Raw genomic sequence first — 19,179 nt, 5'->3', positions numbered from 1 at the left:
AGAAAACTGAGAAAGAACTCCATTAGCAGCTAAAAGGGTGTAAACTACTCAATGTATAAAACATACAGGAAACAGTTTGCAGAAAAATTCACCATTGACACGTTTAATTGCTACCATTCAAACACCCAAACTTCAGAAATGTAGGCCATCATTTACCTAACTGTGCAAATGTCCAAATCAACTGGGTTTACAGAAGCCCCGAGAAATTCTAAAGGACTGTTGCAATTTCAGGGAGGTGGGGGGATGGAATGGTGGAGAAGAGAGACCAACTGAAAATGATATTACTTTGAAGAGAGTTAAAGTTTCAATCAACCTCTTCAATTGTTGGTCCACCAGAAGGGTCCTTTCTGACTTGTTCTGAGAATGGCCCTTCGGGCATACCTCCCTGGTAAAGTTTGGCAATGATGGGCTTGCATATTTTTTTTTCAAATCTTTCAACTGCTGCTCAAAGTCCTCCTTCTCTGCTGTTTGGTTTGCCTCCAGCCAGGAGATGGCCTGGTTACACTTTTCGATGACTTTGTTCTTATCTTCCTCACTGATCTTGCCTTTCGTTTTCTCTTCCTCCACTGAACTCTTCATGTTAAATGCGTACGACTCCAGGGAATTCTTGGCTGTAATTTTCTCACGCTGCATATCATCCTGACCTTTGTACCTCTCCGCTTCCTGCACTATCCTCTCGATCTCCTCCTTACTCAACCTGCCCTTGTTATTGGTGATGGTGATTTTGCTCTCTTTGCCAGTGCTCTTGTCCACAGCAGAGACATTCAAGATGCCATTTGCGTCAATATCAAAGGTGACCTCAATCTGTGGTACACCACGTGGCGCAGGAGGGATCCCACTGAGGTCAAATTTGCCCAAGAGAACTCCGGAGGAAAGGTCTCCTGGCTCACACTCCGCCGCTCGACTTCCTCTTGCATAAGGTGGAGCCCGGAGATTGGGTACTTGTTAAGACCTGGAAGGCCGAAAAGCTCCAGCCGCGGTGGGAAGGACCGTTCCTGGTTCTGTTAACAACTGAAGCAGCTGTTCGGACGAAAGAGAAAGGGTGGGTCCACGCATCGAGGATAAAGGGGCCTGTTCCATCTGAAGAAGAAAGCACTTGGACATGCGAGCAAGGGGACAAGCCGTTGGTGGTAAAACTGAAAAGACAGCAATAATGAACTCTACTTGGACTGTATTGGTGGGGATATTGATCAATTTATTCCTGTATGTGGGGGAGGGTGAGGGGAGATGTGACAAATGTCGAACTATAGTAAGACTTGGGATTTGAATCTACTCGGGAACATTGTGTCCCATTCCTATGTGGACGATAGGTGTTACGATGTGAGTGCACGCCATGAATGTTGGGAGGATGGGAGACCCTATTATCAGGTATATAATAAAGGATACGGTGGCAAAATCCGTGGATGCCCTATAAATGACCGCTGGGTGTCTATTAGCAAAACTGGGAGGTGGGACCTATCCTCCGTGTTGCTCAGGGAGCAGGTTGACAGAGTCAAGGAGACCAAGATACAGATCACTGATCGGGGGTTGGGGAAGGAGCAAGACCGTTAGGGAACGGTTGTGCTCCCTAAAGTGCCATCCGTATACGAAGAGGTAGAAGGAAAGATTGAACTCCCTGATGTTACACAAAACCTGTTTATTGATCTCACCTCTAGAATAGCCACTGTTTTAAATGTTAGCAATTGCTGGGTTTGTGGGGGGCCGCATATGTCGGAACAATGGCCGTGGACTGGTCAAAGCTTAGACATAGGGGAATTGCAGCAAACCACTTGGACTCATGTCAACGACAGAAAAAGCCAGGGGTGGAGACTGACAAACAGCCCTGAGGGCCAGTTCTGTATTGAAGGCAAGGGGACCGTGGAGGTAGGGATTAGTCCCTGTCAGAATATGTTGGATGCAACCACGCGAGTATGGTGGCCTGAGGATATTACTTGGTACATTGCAAACCGAGGTCATAAAAATTGCGTTCCATTACGTACTGATTCCTCCTCTGACGAACTAGGTTCTGATTCTTCCGATGGCATGATGAGAGTCTGGAGTGGTGGTTGTCGGGGGAATCGATGCTGGGATACTCCTGTCCAGACTCTGGGTCAGGAGTCCGAATACTGGATTGCAGTGGTCCTGGTCCTTATGAGGGCGTCCCCGGGGTAAAGGAGCTGTGGGATGACGTTGTGAGGCAGGGAGGGCCTGCTCCAGATGGCCTATTTTGGATATGCGGTAATCGGGCATACTCCAAACTGCCCATGGGATGGGCTGGGGTATGCTTCCTGGGTCTAATACGACCTGCGTTCTTCCTATTACCCCGGGAGGAAGGCGATGATTTGGGGATTAAACTCTTTGACTCCCTCCGTAGGTCACCAAGGGATATCCAAGTCAGTGATTGGGGGGATGAGTGGCCACCGGCCCGGATTATTGAATACTACGGGCCAGCTACATGGGCACAGGACGGATCATGGGGATATCGTACTCCTATCTATATGTTAAATCGAATTATCAGGCTCCAAGCAGTCGTAGAGGTTATTACTAACCGGACTGCCCTGGCCCTGGAGTTGCTGGCTAAGCAGCAGGATCAGATGAGGGCTGCTATATATCAAAACCGACTTGCCTTGGATTATCTGTTGGCCTCGGAGGGGGGGTGTGTACGGGAAGTTTAACCTGACTAACTGCTGTCTAGAAATTGACGACAATGGTAAAGCGGTTTTGAAAATTTCCGATGAAATTCGGAAATTGGCCCATGTGCCAGTACAATCTTGGCGTCCTCTTAGTGGCATCGGATGGTGGGATGGTCTCCTAGGTGGTAGCTGGTGGCGCACGGCGTTGCTGGTGGTTGGGGGGGGGCATGATTCTTCTTCTCGTATTACCCTGCCTAACTCCCTGTATTCAGTTTTTAATTCAGAAAAATATTTCCCGACTCCAGGCAGTGGTGGTTCCACAACATGGGACGCGTGAACTTAAAGTGATGTTGCTGCGAAAGACCAAGGATTTCCCGGGCCCTTGAGGAGGGGGGGGGTTATCTTGGTCAGGCACATCTTAAAGAAAGAAAAGGGTGGAATTGTGAGAGGTAATTTCGGTTTAAACTTTAAGATGTGCCTGGACCACAGACTGATCTATAATAAAAGACAAAACTTTTGTTTCTTTTCTAAAACATTTTGTATACTCAAAAGTAGAATAGTTTAAATTGTGCAGAATGCTGACAATTTGTGAGCAGAGTAAAAACAAACAGGCCCTTGATTGATGAAACCATTAACACAGGCAGGGAAGAAGGAGTCCTTGACTGATAAAGGCTGCAAGACAGGGAAACGACTCGAGAGACATCTGCTACAGATTGATACAGAGACATCTGCTACAGCACAGAGAAGAATAAGTCTTTGACTGATAAGACTACAGGGAGAGAAAAATAACACCTCTAGGGTCTGGAGACATTTGTTGCAGACTTTGTGATAAGGATGCAAGTTGGAGAATAATGATGTTTTTAAGAATGTGAACCTCATGGCTCATTAAGAGCCAGGAAGGGGAGGGTCTGGAGACATTTGTTGCAGACTTTGTGATAAGGATACAAGTTGGAGAATAATGATGTTTTTAAGAATGTGAACCTCATGGCTTGTTAGAGCCAAGGAGGGGAGGGATTTGTACTGTATATAATGAGAAACTTTGTAAGCCTCAGCGCGCCTTTTACTCAGAAGGGTGCCCGACTCTGCAGACTTGCTAATAAAACTTTGTTTTCCTGAATTTGTCTAGAGCGATTATTAAGAAGCGATTTTCGTTTCTAACATCCTGCCACACAGAGGAAGGGAATGGATACACACTTGGGCCCCAGTTATTCCAGTTTCTTCTTGGGGGACATCGACCATTCCCTGTTCCAGTTCTACTCCAGCACCCATCCACAACTCTTTGTCCGATACATAGATGATGTCATCGCTTCTCCATCTCTCTCTTGTCCGGAATTGGAAAAGTTCACCGCTTTCGCTTGGAATTTGAAACTCTCCATCACTTTCACCTGGTCGATCTCTGGCTCCATCCTTCCTTTCCTCAACAATTGTGCTTCCATTTCTGGGGATCGCCAGGCCACTGATATCCAGTACTAACCCACCGACTCCCATAGCTTCATGGAGTATACATCCTCACACCTGGTTTCCTGCATAGACTCAATTCCATTCCCCCAGTTCCCCCGTCTCCACCTCATTGCTTCTGATGATACTACATTCAACAAGGAAGCCTTTGAAATGTCCACCTTGTTCCTTAATCAAGGGGTTCCCCATCATTGTTGTCAACAGGGTCCTCAACCGAGTCTGACCTATCTCCTGCACTTCTAGCCTTCCCCTCCCCTTCCCTCTCGCAACAGAGTTTCCATTGTCCTTACCTACTATCCCAGTAGCATTCACATGCAGAGGATCGTCAACTCACATTTCCCTCACCTCCAGCGAGATGTCCCACCTGCACATATTCACCTCTCCTCCATTGTCCACCATCTCGAGGGATTATTCCCTCCAGGACACACTGGTCTACTCTTTGTTCACTCCCACCACAGGTCCACTTCACACTCCCCTGCCGGAGGTGTGACACATTCCCACGTACCTCCCTACTCATCAGTATCAAAGTGCCCAACTATACCTTCGAGGTGAAGCAGGACCTTTCCAACATTTCCCACAATCCAGTCTACCTCATGCGGTGCTCACAATGTGGTCTCCTCTGCATTGGGGAAATGAAGGTTAGATTGGGTGACCGCTTCACAGAACATCCAAGTTGGACGGCTGCAAATGACACTGAGCTTTCAGTTGCCTGCCAGTTTAACAGCCCATCCTATTCCCTGGCCAATATCTCTGTGTCAGGCTTGCTGCAGTGTTCCAGGCAAATTCAGCGCAAGCTGAAAGAACTACACTTCATTTTCCATGTGCGGTCTTTGCAGCCCTTTAGATTCAATATCAAGTTCAATAAGTTACGGGCCTGAACTCCCCAAAGTCCTAGCCCCCTACCCATACACCAGGCCGAGTTGTTACATAGCCTTCCATTACTCGCACCCTATTGTTATCTGATAACAGTCTCCATTAAGAGCTATCCAGTCTCTTCTGCATATAAACCAACATATTCCGTGTTACTTTCAGTTCTGAGGAAGGGGCACTGGACCTGAAACGTTAACTCTGATTTCTTGGCACAGATGCTGCCAGACCTGCTGAGCGTTTACAGCAACTTCTGTTTTGTTTCAACATTTTCATCCCAAGGTCTCACAATGCAATACGTCATCGATATTTAGAGCCCTGTCAAACAGAGGAACTTTGTAATTTCCCATTTAATGTCCATAACAGATTACTCAAGATTCAACTGAGATAACAGCTTTGCTGCTATCATTCAGATCAGACACATTGTCACGTTTCAGAAAGAAGAAAGAAATCAAAAGAGCTGGAGCGAAACTCAGTAGATCTGGCAACATCTGAGAAGAGATGCAAAAAATTAACCTTTGATTCTAATAGGACTTTTCAAAACAGTGTCACATCATATGACATATGTTAATTCTGTTGCTCTCTGCAGACTCTTCCCCACCTTTTCCGTTTCTCCAGCATTTTCTGTTTGCATTTCGTGTTTCCATTATCTCTATGTTTCATGTTTCTTGACAGGTCTACATGTTGACCTTGGTAATATTTGGACAATGTGGTACTTTCATGTTTCTATTACAGTTGGTATGTCTGTGACACCCGAATAACAGCCAAAATCTGTTTCTTCTTTAAGATAGAAGGTAAAAAGAAAATCTGAACATCTTGTAAATCTTAGGAAATCTATTTTGTTTGAAAATACATTTTAGAGGCAGCTGAACTTCATGAAATAATAGGGACAGGTTTTGAACACTTCTGTCCTTCATTGAACTGGATTGTCTCCCCAATCTCCAAAAGCTTTCAGTGCATAACATAGAATTATTACAGCAAAGGTGATGAAAACTCAGCCCATTGTCTCTTCCAGTTTGGAGTGAGCGATATTTCTACAATCATTCTCCTGTATTGTCCCCGTAGCCTTGTACATTTTGTTAATATCATCTGCTTTTAATTGTAAGAATCCTGCCAGATATGAATAACATGATCAATCTCAAACAAAAACAGACGTTGGAGGGAAAGCTCAGCAGGTCTGGCTGTATCTGTGAAGAGACATCAAAGTTAATGCTTCAGATGCGGTGACACTACTCAATCTGTATTCCCAATGATTAAATGGTGTGTATATAATATATAGTTCACTTTATCACATTTAAAATTATCCTGTTCAGTTCACATTGTCATTGAGCATTACATATTCCAAACGTTGGCTCGTTCCTTGTTGTGAACTATATTTAATTCTATCTGACGTTAAGAGTGATGATGACTAGGGAATATCATTGTACTCCCCATGCAGTCTACTCAGCCACTATCCCCATTCCGACCTATCTACTAGGTAAGTCTGACTTATTAATTCATAAGTCTTAATGAATAAGTTCACTTTTGGTTTTGGACTGAGGGGAAAAAAGGTGAAAAATTATGCTTAGCAGCAAATAAAACTGCATTAAGATGTTTGTCAATTTGTATAAATTAATTACTGAAGCATATTCTATACGGAAGTTCCAATGTTTCTTTATTAGCGCAGTGAGAGGACCATTTAGAGAAGTCCACACTTCCTGTCTATGTTCAGGACAATTGTGCCCAGTGACAGTCTGTTGGCTGGGGTTTCTTCCCGTGAAAGAGAGATCAGCACAGTAGCAACATCCTGATTGTGTTTCTTTATTTGTGGAGGGGCGGAGATTCGGGGTAAGATGGTGACAGCATTGCAAGCGTACAACAGGGCAGAGTCATCTAGCCTGTGATAAGAAAACATCCATAATTTTCCCTCACAACTGACTTCACTAGAGGAATTGGTTGATGGGAGATGTGACCAATCGCCAGCAATGTCAGCATCAAGTCCAGTACAGTCCAGATATTTTGTGAACTGAATGTGCTGTATTGAAAGCTAGAGCTGTTTGCTCAGTGACTGCATTGTAACTGTGTCCTATTGGTGAGGGGCTTCACTCAGTGCGCTATCCCAGCCTAGGAGCCGATGCATCAGCTCCAACAGTAACAGGGATCAGCAGCTGCAGATACTGGAGAGGACAGATCTGAATCTGCGAATAATGGACTGGATAATTACACAAATGGAGAGGAGGCTTTCCTTGGGTCTTTTCAACATTATCCTCTGTTGGAAATTTCTACCTTATCAGATATTAGTGGTGCTGATTGTGCGGGGTGGAGAGTGTGTTACTAACCTATGGTGGAGGAGCGATGCTCCGAAAGCTAGTGTGCTTCCAATTAAACCTGTTGGACCTGGCGTTGTGTGATTTTGTACACCCCGGTCCAACACCGACATCTCCAAATCATAACCTATTCTCGCTTTGTTGGTGTTCTCTACTACTGTTCATTCATTAATCCCTTAGACAATTTTGAACTTTATTGCAATTTCTGTTATCTATATTTGCCCATGAAAGAAACTTTTATCTTCAATTTCAATTGCAGTTTCCATTCATCTGAATTGCAGACCACACCCTTACATCTGAGAACAAAACTGTGCACAACCTCGAGATCCCTTTTTGCCCTGAACTGATTTATGTCTTTTGTTCTCTCTGTCACGAATCCTGTCCACTACCAGCTCACAATATCTCTGCGTCAGTGCTGTGGCTGCACAAACCATTGTCTGCACGTTGGTAAAATTCAGACTTTATGTTTCAAGCTCTCTTCTGGCCACTTTTCCAGTTACAAGTATTTCAATCACAAACTTGTTCTTGTCTCGGACGTTACTTCATGATTAGGACAATGTATCAGAGTAGGAATGTCGTTGGATGTAATTCAGGAGCAAAGCTTATTAAACGAAATACATTGTTTCAAGCGACTTGTTTCAAGTCCTACTACAGCTGATGGCAGAACTTAAATAAAAATGCTAAGAATTCGAATAAAGTGCATTGCACGAAAAGCAACTATAAAACGCACATTTTGACTGAAAATTTTCCTGTTTCACGGATGACCTTCGGTAAAGAAATCTAACGTTCCTACCTGGTCTGGGTTAAGTATGACTTCAGGCCCATATCAATGTGCTTGACTTTATATTAGTTTGTGGAATGGCCTCATAGTCAGGGCAATTAGTGATGATTAACAAATGCTGCCCTTGGCAGAGATGCCGACTTCCCATGGAATAACAAATTTGAAGGTTAAAGCAAATAAAGAAAGATGCTGGTGATCTGAAATTGCATAAGAAATGCAAATAAAAGAACAGAAAGTGCTGGGGAGGTTTTCTGACCTGAAAGCAGCTGGAAAATAGTGAAAATAATGCTGGTGATAGGGAAGTCTGCTTTGAAGGGGAGGAGGAGCGAGTTGAATCGATAGATAAAGAGAGAGATAGAAGGAAAAGAGCAAAGAAAGGGAATGATGATCAGCTGGGATACAAATAATATGTGAGAATCACCTCATTTATTTTTAACCTTTTCCATTTTCCTGAACATCATCCCCATGTCGGTACATGCATTCCCCACTTTCTTAAAATTCGCTTTTTGCCACTTCACTTTCCGAAAGACCTCCATTAGGTCCTGTTTCCGCTAATCAAAAGAATTCCGAAGAGGATTTTCACTATTACCACGAAAGGTGAATTTTTCCCTCATAACTTAATGCTACTTCGCTTTACACCATATCAGCTTGTGAAAGGTTTTGTAGGAACACTCTACTTTCAGATATTGAGGGAAACCTGTATATATCTAAGATTATGTTTAAAGTACATTGATTATTTGACAAGTTAGAGATGTCAATCCGCCATCTAATTATGGTAGGGGAGAAGGTGTTCCTGAGTATGCTGATCCACGTTTTCAAGCCTCTGTATCTCCTCCCTTTTGGAAGAAGTTGTCGGCGATCATTACCAGTTTGGGAGAGACATTTGATGTTGCCATCCTTTCGGTGACAATGAGAAGTATAATTGGACGGAAAGTTGTCTTCCATGACAGTCTGGGCTGTGCTCACAACCGTCTGTACTTTCTTATGGTCCTGGGAAGAGCAGTTACCGTCACACTATTATGCACGTGAATAGAATGCTTTCAGTTGCCAGTATGCAGAGCACTGCGAGAAGGCAGTTCCAAAATATTTACATGTAACAATTGACCGTTAAATGGATATTCAAGTTCTGGTTGCTGTTTTGACAACAATTGAAATTTAACCAATAAATTTAAATTATGTCCAAGATACCAAAACACAATTGAGTTTATTGTATTGCCAACATCCAACCAAAGAGCCATCACATGCTTCAAAAGAATAGAGAAGCCATCAACATCACAAGGGAGAAAGAGACAGACACGTACAAGGAGAGAGAAAAAAAACATTGCGAGGGAAACAGAAGGGCAGTTAGCAAAACAGAAAAATGAAACAAAATAAGAAGCAAACAATCACTTGGACAGGGACAAGGGGAGATAGTAAGTTCAGGGAAAGAAACAGAAGACACAGAAAACGAAAACACGGGGAAACAGACAGTGTGAGAGAAATAGTGCGATACAAAGCACACAGAGAGCTGGGAATGGGGTCACAGTGAGCTGGGGATGGGAAATGCGAGGTGCTGGGGGTGAGGACCGGAGAGATCTCGGAGTGAGCACTGGAAGGAGCTGGGATAGGGTGGTGAGAATTTGTTTTGTCCTGTACCAAGATGTACAGGCAAATCATAGTAAGCAAGGAAACAGAGAACAATGGCTGCAAAACGTGTCTGAGAGGCATGTAGGTGACGCTGCATAGGGCGTGCGCGAGGCGAGATCAAGATGAACAAGATCAGCATTATCTGAGAATAGAGAGTACATTCATCAGCCTAATAACAGTCAGAAAGAAGCTGTCCCTGAAATAGATGTTCTGTGTTTACAAGCTTCTGTACCTTTTAGCATGATAGAAGAGGTTGGAGGAGACCATTACTGGGGTTTGTTTGGTCTTTGATAATGTTAGCACAAAGAACATTCCAGCACAGAAACAGGCCATTCGGTGGTCCACGCCTGTGCTGATCCAAATCCTCCAACTAAACCTGTCACCTATTTTCTAAGGATCTATATCCCTTTGTTCCCTGCCCATTTATATATCTTTCCGGAGACATCTTAAAGGAACCACTCGTCACAGTTTTCCATTTTGAGAAACTCCCTTCCCTGACAATTCTCTGCCTTTGTTGCCCAGCCAGTTTTTTATCCATCTAGCTAACGCACCATGTGACTTCACTTTCGCCATAACCCGACCATGGGGAAATATACCAAACGCCTTCCTGAAGTCCATGTACATGACATCTACAGTCTCTCTCCCATCAATCAACTTTGTCACCTCCTCAAAGACCTCTATTGAGTTGGAAAGACATGACCTTGTCTGTTTCCATGTTGCCTATCACTGATAAGACTTTTTTCATTCAAATGAGAATAGATCCTAACCCTAAGTATCTTCTCCACCAGGTTCCCTATCCATGACATCAGTCTCACCCGTCTATAATTGACTGGACTATCCCTACCTTTCTTAAACAAGGGGATTAACAATTGTCCAGTCTTCTGGGACTTCAGCCGTGTTCAAGGATGCTACAAAGATATCTGTTAATACCCCAGATATTTCCTGTCTCCCTCCCTCAGTAATCTGGGGTAGATGTTGGCAGCCTTCCTGCGGCAACGAGCCATGTAAATGGAATCATTGTTTGGGATGTTAGAGTCCGTGTTGGTCAGAGCTGTGCACCCAACCTTCTGTAGTATCTCATTGTCCTGAGTAGAGCAGGTGCCATACAAGGCTGCTACGCACCGGGACAGTAAGCTCTCAATGGTGTATCTGTAGATGTAGCGCATGCTGAATTTTCTGAACCACCTGAGGAAGGAGAGGCATTGTTGATCCTTCCCGACCATCGGACCGATGTGAGAAGTTCAGACAGGTTGTCAGTTATCATCACTCCGAGGGACTTGATGCTTTGCACTCCTTCAAATGGTTGAAGTAGATGGGGTGTGTTCCCCTCCTTTCTTCCTAAAGTCAACGATCAGTCCTTTACGTTTGCCAGATTAGAGAGAGACGTCATTATCAATACCCCATGCCACTAAGCTCTCTATCTCCTTTCTAGATTCTGACACGTTGTTGTTTAATATCCGTACTGCTATAGTGATGTCATCAGCGAACTTGTAGCTGGCGATGTTTGGAATCTGGAAACACAGCTGTGGCTGTACAGGGAGTACGTAGGGGGCTGAGGACACAGCCGTGGGTGTACAGGGAGTACGTAGAGGGCTGAGGACACAGCCGTGGGTGTACAGGGAGTACGTAGAGGGTTGAGGACACAGCCGTGGGTGTACAGGGAGGGCATTAGGGCGCTTACGACACAGCCGTGCGAGTACATGGAGTATCGTAGGGGGCTGAGGACACCGCGTTGGATGTACATGGAGGACAGTGAGGGGACTGAGGACACCGCTGTGGGTGTACATGGAGGGCAGTGAGGGTGCTGAGGTCACAGCCGTGGGTGTACATGGAGGACAGTAAGGGGGCTGAGGACACAGCCGTGGGAGTACAGGGAGAACAATAGGGTGCTGCAGAAACAATCGTGGGTGTACAGAGAGTACAGTAGTTGGCTGAGGACACAGCTGTGGGTGTGCAGGGAGTACACTAAGGGGCTGAGGGCACAGCCGTGGTTGTACAGGGAGGACAGTGGGGGGCGGAGGACACAGCCGTGTGTGTATCTGGAGAACAGTAGGGGGCTAAGGGCACAGACCTGGGTGTGCATGAAGGACAGTGGGGGGCTGAGGGCACATCTGTGGATGTACAGGGAGTACAGTAAGGTGCTGCGGGTACAGCCGTGGGTGCACAGGGAGTATTGTCGGGTGTTGAGAACACATCCTTCAGCAGCTTGAGTGTTGAGTGTTATTGTGGAGGAGTTGATTTTACCGATCTTCATGATTGCGGTCTGTGGGTCAGAAACCTGAGGAACCAGTTGCAGAGGGTCGAACCGAGACCAAGGTAACGGAGTTTTGTGATTAGTCTGAAAGAGATAATGATTTTGATGGTGGAGCTTTAGTCAATGGGCAGGAGCCTGGTGTAGGTATCCTTGTTGTGCAGATGTTGCAGGGATGCGTGGAGGCTCGGATAGAGCATCAGTTGTGAACTCGTTACATCAGTCAGCAAATATTAGAGGGCAGCAGGTCAGGCTGGGAGACTGGAGTTGGTGTAGGCCATAACCGGCCTCTCACAGCACTTCATGCTTATTGAGGTCAGAGCCACTGCGTGGTAGTCTATAAGGGCATGTTCCAAGTGCTATCTCACGAGGATGATGATGGCCTTCTGGAATCAGATTGGGACTTCGGCTTCTGGAGGAAGAGGTTGAAGTTGCATGTGAATACCTCTGCTAGTTGGTACAAACAGGATCTGAATGCTCAGCCAGGAACACTCTCCAGGCCCATCACTTTCTTTGATTTGACTCACTGGAAGACTGATCATGCCTACAGCGGTGACAACGGTCACAGGTACATCTGGGGCTTTCACGGCCTGTGTCAGCCCTCAGTGACAGTCACGCAGTCATTTATGATCGACATCCCCACACCCCCACCTCCCTCTGTCGTCTTTAATACACAATGACATTGGTCAGTGTGAGCACCACACAGTCAGCATTGAGACAGATTACCATTAATAGACTGGGATCGTGCGCCATCAAGTTCTGCATCGCCATAATGGGGTAAATTCATAATAAAATGGTGTGCAGGGTGTCAGTGCCAGTGGTGCAAGGAGTGAAGACTTTGCAGGTTTAATTCCAGTCAATCCATTGCTTAAACCTGAATGGAGTCAAGCATTTTGAGCGTTGTGCCTTTTCAATGGTGGACAGTCCCCAGGTAGTCAGGAAGTGCCATTTACGTGAACCATCTCACCTGACGGCAGTTTTACTAGGTTTGCAGATGATACAATGATGATTGGATGGGCAGGTGATATTGAGGAAGTGTGGAGGCTGCAGAAAGACTTGGTCAGTTTAGGACACTGGGAAAACACATGGCCGATGGAACACAATATGGGAACATGTGAGATGATGCACTTCAGTAGGCGGAATACAGGCAGACACTATGTTCTAAAAGGCTTCACTCATTCTGAAGCACAAAAGAAGTTTGGAGTACTCACCCTTTCTTATGGTTGATGTGCAGGTTCAGTTGGCAGTTGGGAAAGCAAATGCAATATTAACATTCATTTCAAAAGAGTGACAATACAAAAACGGAGACATGCTGCTGAGAATATAATGGGCTATGGTCAGAAAACATTTGGATTATTGTGAGCTGTTTTGGGGAAGGATCTACGGGTTTTGGACATGATCTATCCTGGGAATGATGGTTTGTCGTACGAGCAGCAGTTGAGGGCTCTATGTTTGTACTCAATGGAATTTAGAATAATTGGGGGCGCATATGATTGAAACTGATCGATAACTGCCAAAGTGGATACAGTTAGAGTATAGAAGATATTTCCACGAGTCTTAGAGAGTATGGCAAAATGGCACAGTTTCAAAGTGAAGAGATAGGCTGAATGGCCTAAATTGATTGTTATATCTCATGCCCTTATGGTCATACAGTCTATTATTCAGTGCAGAATTGTAAGTCTCAGACCTGGTCTTGTAGCCCTCGTATCTATGCGTTGATTTGACTTCACCTTCTGGTCAATGGTAACCCCTGTAATATGGACAGTGGCAGGATTCAGTGTCAGACAGTAGCGCAATAATATGTTGAATATAAGCTGCTATCTGTGAGTCTCATCTAGCGGGAGTACATTGTCTCTACGATGATTGTCATTTTCAGTCTGGTATTTTTGAATGATCGATCCTGCTATGCTAATACTGTTGAATTTAATCAAACTGGTGCAATTTATCACAGCGCTCAGCAACAATACGTCATGGAACACTAAACACTAATAAAAGAAAGGTCTAAAATGTTCATCATCAGAAACACTGCTTTCCTGTTCATGCTCAAATCAGACAACCTGTCCCATCGAGGTGCTCAACTTGGAACTTCTTAAACTTTTGTTTTGGATACGGGAATGGCTGGATGGGCCCATCATTTCTTGTCCGTCCCTGCCCCCTTGAGAAGGTGGTGCTGAGCTGCCTTCTTGTACTGCTGCAGTCCACCTTCTGTGCGTTGACCCACAATGCTATGAGGGAGGGAATTATAAGGTTTTCACCCAGCAACAGTGAAAAAATGGTGATATATTTCCAACTCAGGATGTTGACTGGTTTGGAAGGGAGTTTGAATGTGGTGATGTTCGCAAAAGCCTGCTGCCCTTGTCATTCTAGATGGAAGTGCTCGTAGGATTGGAAGATGCTGTCTGAGGATCTTTGGTGAATTTCTGCAGTGCATCTTGTAGATAGTACACGCTGCTGCCACTGAGTGTTGGAGGTGAAGGGAGTGAATGCTTGTGGATGTGATGCCAATCAAATGGGCTGCTTTGTCCTGGATGGTGCCAAGCTTCTTTAGTGTCGTTGTGGCTGCACTCATTCAGGCAATTGGGGAGTATTTCATCTGAGTCCTGACTTGAGCCTTGTAGATGAGTGACATGCTTTGGGAAGACAGGAGGTGAGTTACTCACGCAGTATTCTTATCCTCTGATCAGCTCTTATATTTTTGTGGCGAGTCCAGTTGAATTTCTGGTCAATGGTAATCCCAAATGTATTGATATGGGTAGGGAGGGGAATTTAGTGACAACTATGCTGCTGAATACCAAGTGCTTACATTGTTTCTTACTGATGATGGTCATTGTCTGGCATTTGTGTGATGCAAATGTTACTTGCCACTTGTCAGCTCATGTCTGGAGATTGTGAAGATCTTGTGGCATTTAGTCATGGACTGCTTCAGTATCTGAGCATTTGTGAATGGTGCTGGACATTGTGCAGTCATCATCGAATATCCCCATTCTGACCTTTTGATGAGAGAAGGTCATTGATGAAGCGACTGAAGATGTTTGGACCTAGGTTTCATCCGGAGGGCCACTGAAGATGTTACGTAGAATGGCGATGAAACGTCTGTAAATGAACATTCCAGTTCATGGAGCAAACTTACATCCACATTATCCTGAGGGACTACTGCAGAGATGTTCTGGAACTGAATGACTGACCTCCAATAAGAATGACCGTTTTCCTATCTGTCATGTATGACACTAATAATGAAGTGTTGGCCCGTGATGCCCTTTTTGCTAGGATTACTTGATGCCACATTTGAAAGAATGCAGCCTTGATGTCATGGGCTGGATTTCAGTTCCTTTTTCTATGTTTGAAACAAGGCTGTGATTAGGTCAGGAGCTGAGTCGCTCTGGCAAAACCTAAACGGGGCGTCACTGAGCAGATTATTGCTGAGCAGGTGCTGCTTGATAAGACTATTGATGAACACTTCCATCACTTTACTGATGATGGACAGTACATTGATGAGGCGGTATTTGGCCGGGGTGAATTTGTCCTGCGTTTTATCTACAGAACATACTTGCACAGTTTTTATCCATTGTCAGTTTGTAACTGTACTGGAATAACTTGTCGAGGGAAGCGAGAAGTTCTGGAGTACAAGTCTTCAGGACTATTGCCGGCATGTTATCAAGGGTTATAGCCTTTGCATTATCTAGTACCTTAAATCGTTTCTTGACATCAGTCAATCGAATTTGCTGAAGACTGCTATCTGTAATGTTGGGGACCACGGGAGGAGGCCGAAATGGATCATCCATTCAAAACTTCTGACTGAAGATTTCTGCGAAAGCTTCAACCTTATCTTTTGCACTGATGTGCTGGGCTCTTCCATCATTGAGGATGGGGATATTTGTGGAGCCTCCTACTCCAGTGAGTTGTTTGATCGTCCATCACCATCCATGATCAGATTAGGAGGACTGCAGAGCTTACATCTGATGCATTTGTTGTGGGATAGCTCAGTTCTGTCTGTCCCGTGCTGTTTATGTTATTTGGCACGCAAGTATTTCTGTTTGGAAGCTTCAGCAGATTAACATTTTATCTTTGTATATTCCTGGTTCTGCTCGTGGCATGCCCTCCTGCACTCTCCATTGAACCAGAGTTGATCCTCTGCCTTGATGGTAATGGTTGAGTGGGGGACATACTGGGCCATGACATGACAGTTTGTGCTTGAGTACAGTTCTGCTGCTATTGATTGTCCACAGTGTCTTATGGGCGCTCAGTCTTGAGTTGCTAGATCTCTTCGAAATCTGTGCCAATTAGCATGGTGACAGTGCCACACAACACAATAGAATTTATTCTGAATGTGACCATGAGACTTTAACCAATACTGTCATGGACAGATACATCTGCAGTTGGTAGATTGGTAAGGATGAGGTCATGTATGATTTTTTTCCCTCTTGAATTTCCCTCACCACCTGCTGCAGACCCAATCAAGTAGCAATGTCCTTTGGGACCCGACCAGCGTGATCAGTAGTACTGCTGCCAAACCATTCCTCAGCCACAATATCCCGAGCCAGAATACACTTTGTGCCCTTGCCTCAGTCAGTGCCTTCTCCAACTGTTGTTTAACATAGAGGAGCACGGATTCAGGTGAGGAACGACATAACATGGTAATCAGTAAGAGAATTCTTTGTCCATTTTTAATCTGAAGCCATGGGAGTTCATTAGGTCTGGAGTAAATTTTGGGGCCTCCCAGAGCAACTACCTACCGATTCTATCTCACTGAGCTGCCCCCTCTGCTGGATCGGTCCTGCATTTGGGGCAGGACATATCCAGGGATGGTGATGGTAGTGGCTGGGTTATTTTTGTAAGGTAGGTTTCCATGAGTATAACTATGTCGGGCTGTTGCTTGACTAGTCTGTAAGGCAATCATCCCAATTTTGGCACTACCCCAAAGTAAGGAAGACTTTGGAGGTTCTACAGTGATGTTTCTAATGTTGACTTTTCCATTGCACAGTTTGATGCCAGGTGGTTCAGCCGGTTTCATTTCTTTAAAACCTTGTAATGATTGGTACAACTGAAGGACACACTGGAACATTTCAGGGGGCGATTGGGAGTCAATGACGTTGCTTTGGGTCTGAAGTTACATGTCAGCCAGACCAGATGAGGATGGAAGATTCCTTTATTAAAGGATATTAATGATCCAGATGGATTTTTCTCAAAATCGGCAATGATTTTATTCTCATTTGTAGATTCTTAATTCCAGGGACATTTTAAAATTATTGAATTGAATTTCCACCAGCTGCAGTGGTGGAATTCGAACCTGGATCCACAGAACATGAGCTGATTTTTCTGGATAGGTAATCTACTGTTAATACCATGAGACCTTCTTTGAACCACATGTTGTATTCAACTGCCATTTCTTGTGTTGCCCTGTTTTTCATTCATTGCCTCTGTTATTCTGGAATCTCATCCATCATTGAATCCTGATTGAAGTACACAGTCATGAACGTCCTCTCGACTGCTTGAATTTCATTCAATCTGTTTCGTTTGAACAGACATTTCAAGGCAGCTGCACATCAGAAAAGAACAGGAAGTAAGAATGGCTGACTGTGCACTGTATGTGTCACCAGACCAGCATGTCTGTCAAGGCACCCAAGGTATTTATTGTGGGTAAGAGAACCTCAGATTTATTAGAACACAGTTGGAGGCCACTCAGCCCATCGAGGAGTCACAAGCTCTCCAACAGCACAAACGGAGATAGAGAGAATTTGTGTGGAGATAGATGCTGTGTGAGATAAATAAACAGAGAGAAAGAAAGTGAAGGGGGATAAACTGAGAGAGAATAGAAAGGGGAGTGACTGACTGAGTGGGAGAGGTGTTAGGTGAGGGTGAAGTTAGATCGATCAGGAGACCGCATTCGGGTAGATAAATATGGACAGAAGAAGTTAGAAGCTTTATATAGAAATTCCTCGGGACTGTAAGCCCTTTTGTCTGGGCGCCATACCCTGTGAGCACTGTGCTGATACTGGCTGTTAGCCCAGAGTATTTATTTCCAATAATATCACAGAATTTACTGACAGCTAAAAAGATATGGAGATGTAAACTTTGCAGGAGGAAATGAATCAAGATGGTTGAGAACAGTGTGTTTCATCCTCGCATATTGGGGAGTAATTTGTAAATAATAATTTGCTAGTTATTATTTCTAAGGAATGTAATCTTTGGTTGGAACTGAAAACGTTGGCTTGCATTTTTCCGAAATTTACATATCATCAGCATCAATTCAGTTCAATCGACAGACTGAGTGACTTGCCAGGAACAACAACTATAGCAAGAATAGGATAGTAACCAACTTGAATAACCAGCAGTACATCTTCAATCCGATATGTTAATGATATCCAAGGCTGGGAAAGCCAGTACAGACCATAGGATAAACTGCTGTCCATTATTGTATCCATTAGGGCAATAAATTGCTTCCATGCAGAAAGCAGAGTTTTTATATAGACTGTGCCAAGAGCAGCAGGAAATGATGATCCCTCCCCCCCCGCCCCCGCCAGACCATGTGAGAGATTGGGCCAGAGAATCACAGTGAGGGGGATCACTGACAGAGGGGAATCAGCATTTCAGTTGTGGTGAAATAATGATTGATAAAGTTTGCACACTACTTACCTAGTTTTGTAATCCACATTTCAGTTTATATAGCACATACTATATGCATTTTAACAACCTTTATCTCTCTGCACTTGGCATTTATTTGTATGTGCAGAAAATCATTTTGTTTCTGGATATTATATTGTATGAATGCACTTCATTAATATTGTCTCTGCTAATTCCTCATTGTAAATGTATCCTGGAATCTGTTCCTCATGTGAGTTATAAAGTGAAACGTTCCAATACTGGTGACTGGAGAACATCACTGCCCCTCCACCCAGTCTAAACATCCATGTCACCCAGTCCTCTCCATCTTCTGTCTTTCCCCAAATGTCATAATCATAATGTAATTGAAGTCCATTAAATGACACTTCATCACAGTTCGTTAACATGGATACCATCAACAACATGACCCACACCTGCCCTCTCTGATTCTGGAATAACAATCTGAATTGTGTTTGTCAAGTACAATTCTCTGTTAACGTCTCCATGCTGCTTGTTTGTTGTAACCCACGTTTCCTTAGGCACATTTTGCCATCAGATCATGGACGAAAGATGTTCTCTCAATGTTTTACAGATATTGCAATAACTGATCTATTGTTACAGGATTTATTTCTCTATTTATGAGCAGAGAAGCATATTTATGTTCCGTTAAACCTCTGG

General features: G+C 44.3%; 1 pseudogene; it reads right to left on the bottom strand.

Moving 5' to 3' along the window:
* Positions 1–220: 220 nt before the first annotated feature.
* Positions 221–15,551, bottom strand: LOC140476019 (heat shock 70 kDa protein-like; annotated as a pseudogene).
* Positions 15,552–19,179: the final 3,628 nt, after the last annotated feature.

The sequence above is a fragment of the Chiloscyllium punctatum genome, chromosome 4 (genome assembly GCF_047496795.1).
Source record: "Chiloscyllium punctatum isolate Juve2018m chromosome 4, sChiPun1.3, whole genome shotgun sequence".
In the NCBI taxonomy this organism is placed as follows: domain Eukaryota; kingdom Metazoa; phylum Chordata; class Chondrichthyes; order Orectolobiformes; family Hemiscylliidae; genus Chiloscyllium; species Chiloscyllium punctatum.
The sequence above is the reverse complement of the archived record's forward strand: the minus strand, read 5'-3'. Positions and strand labels throughout refer to the sequence as shown.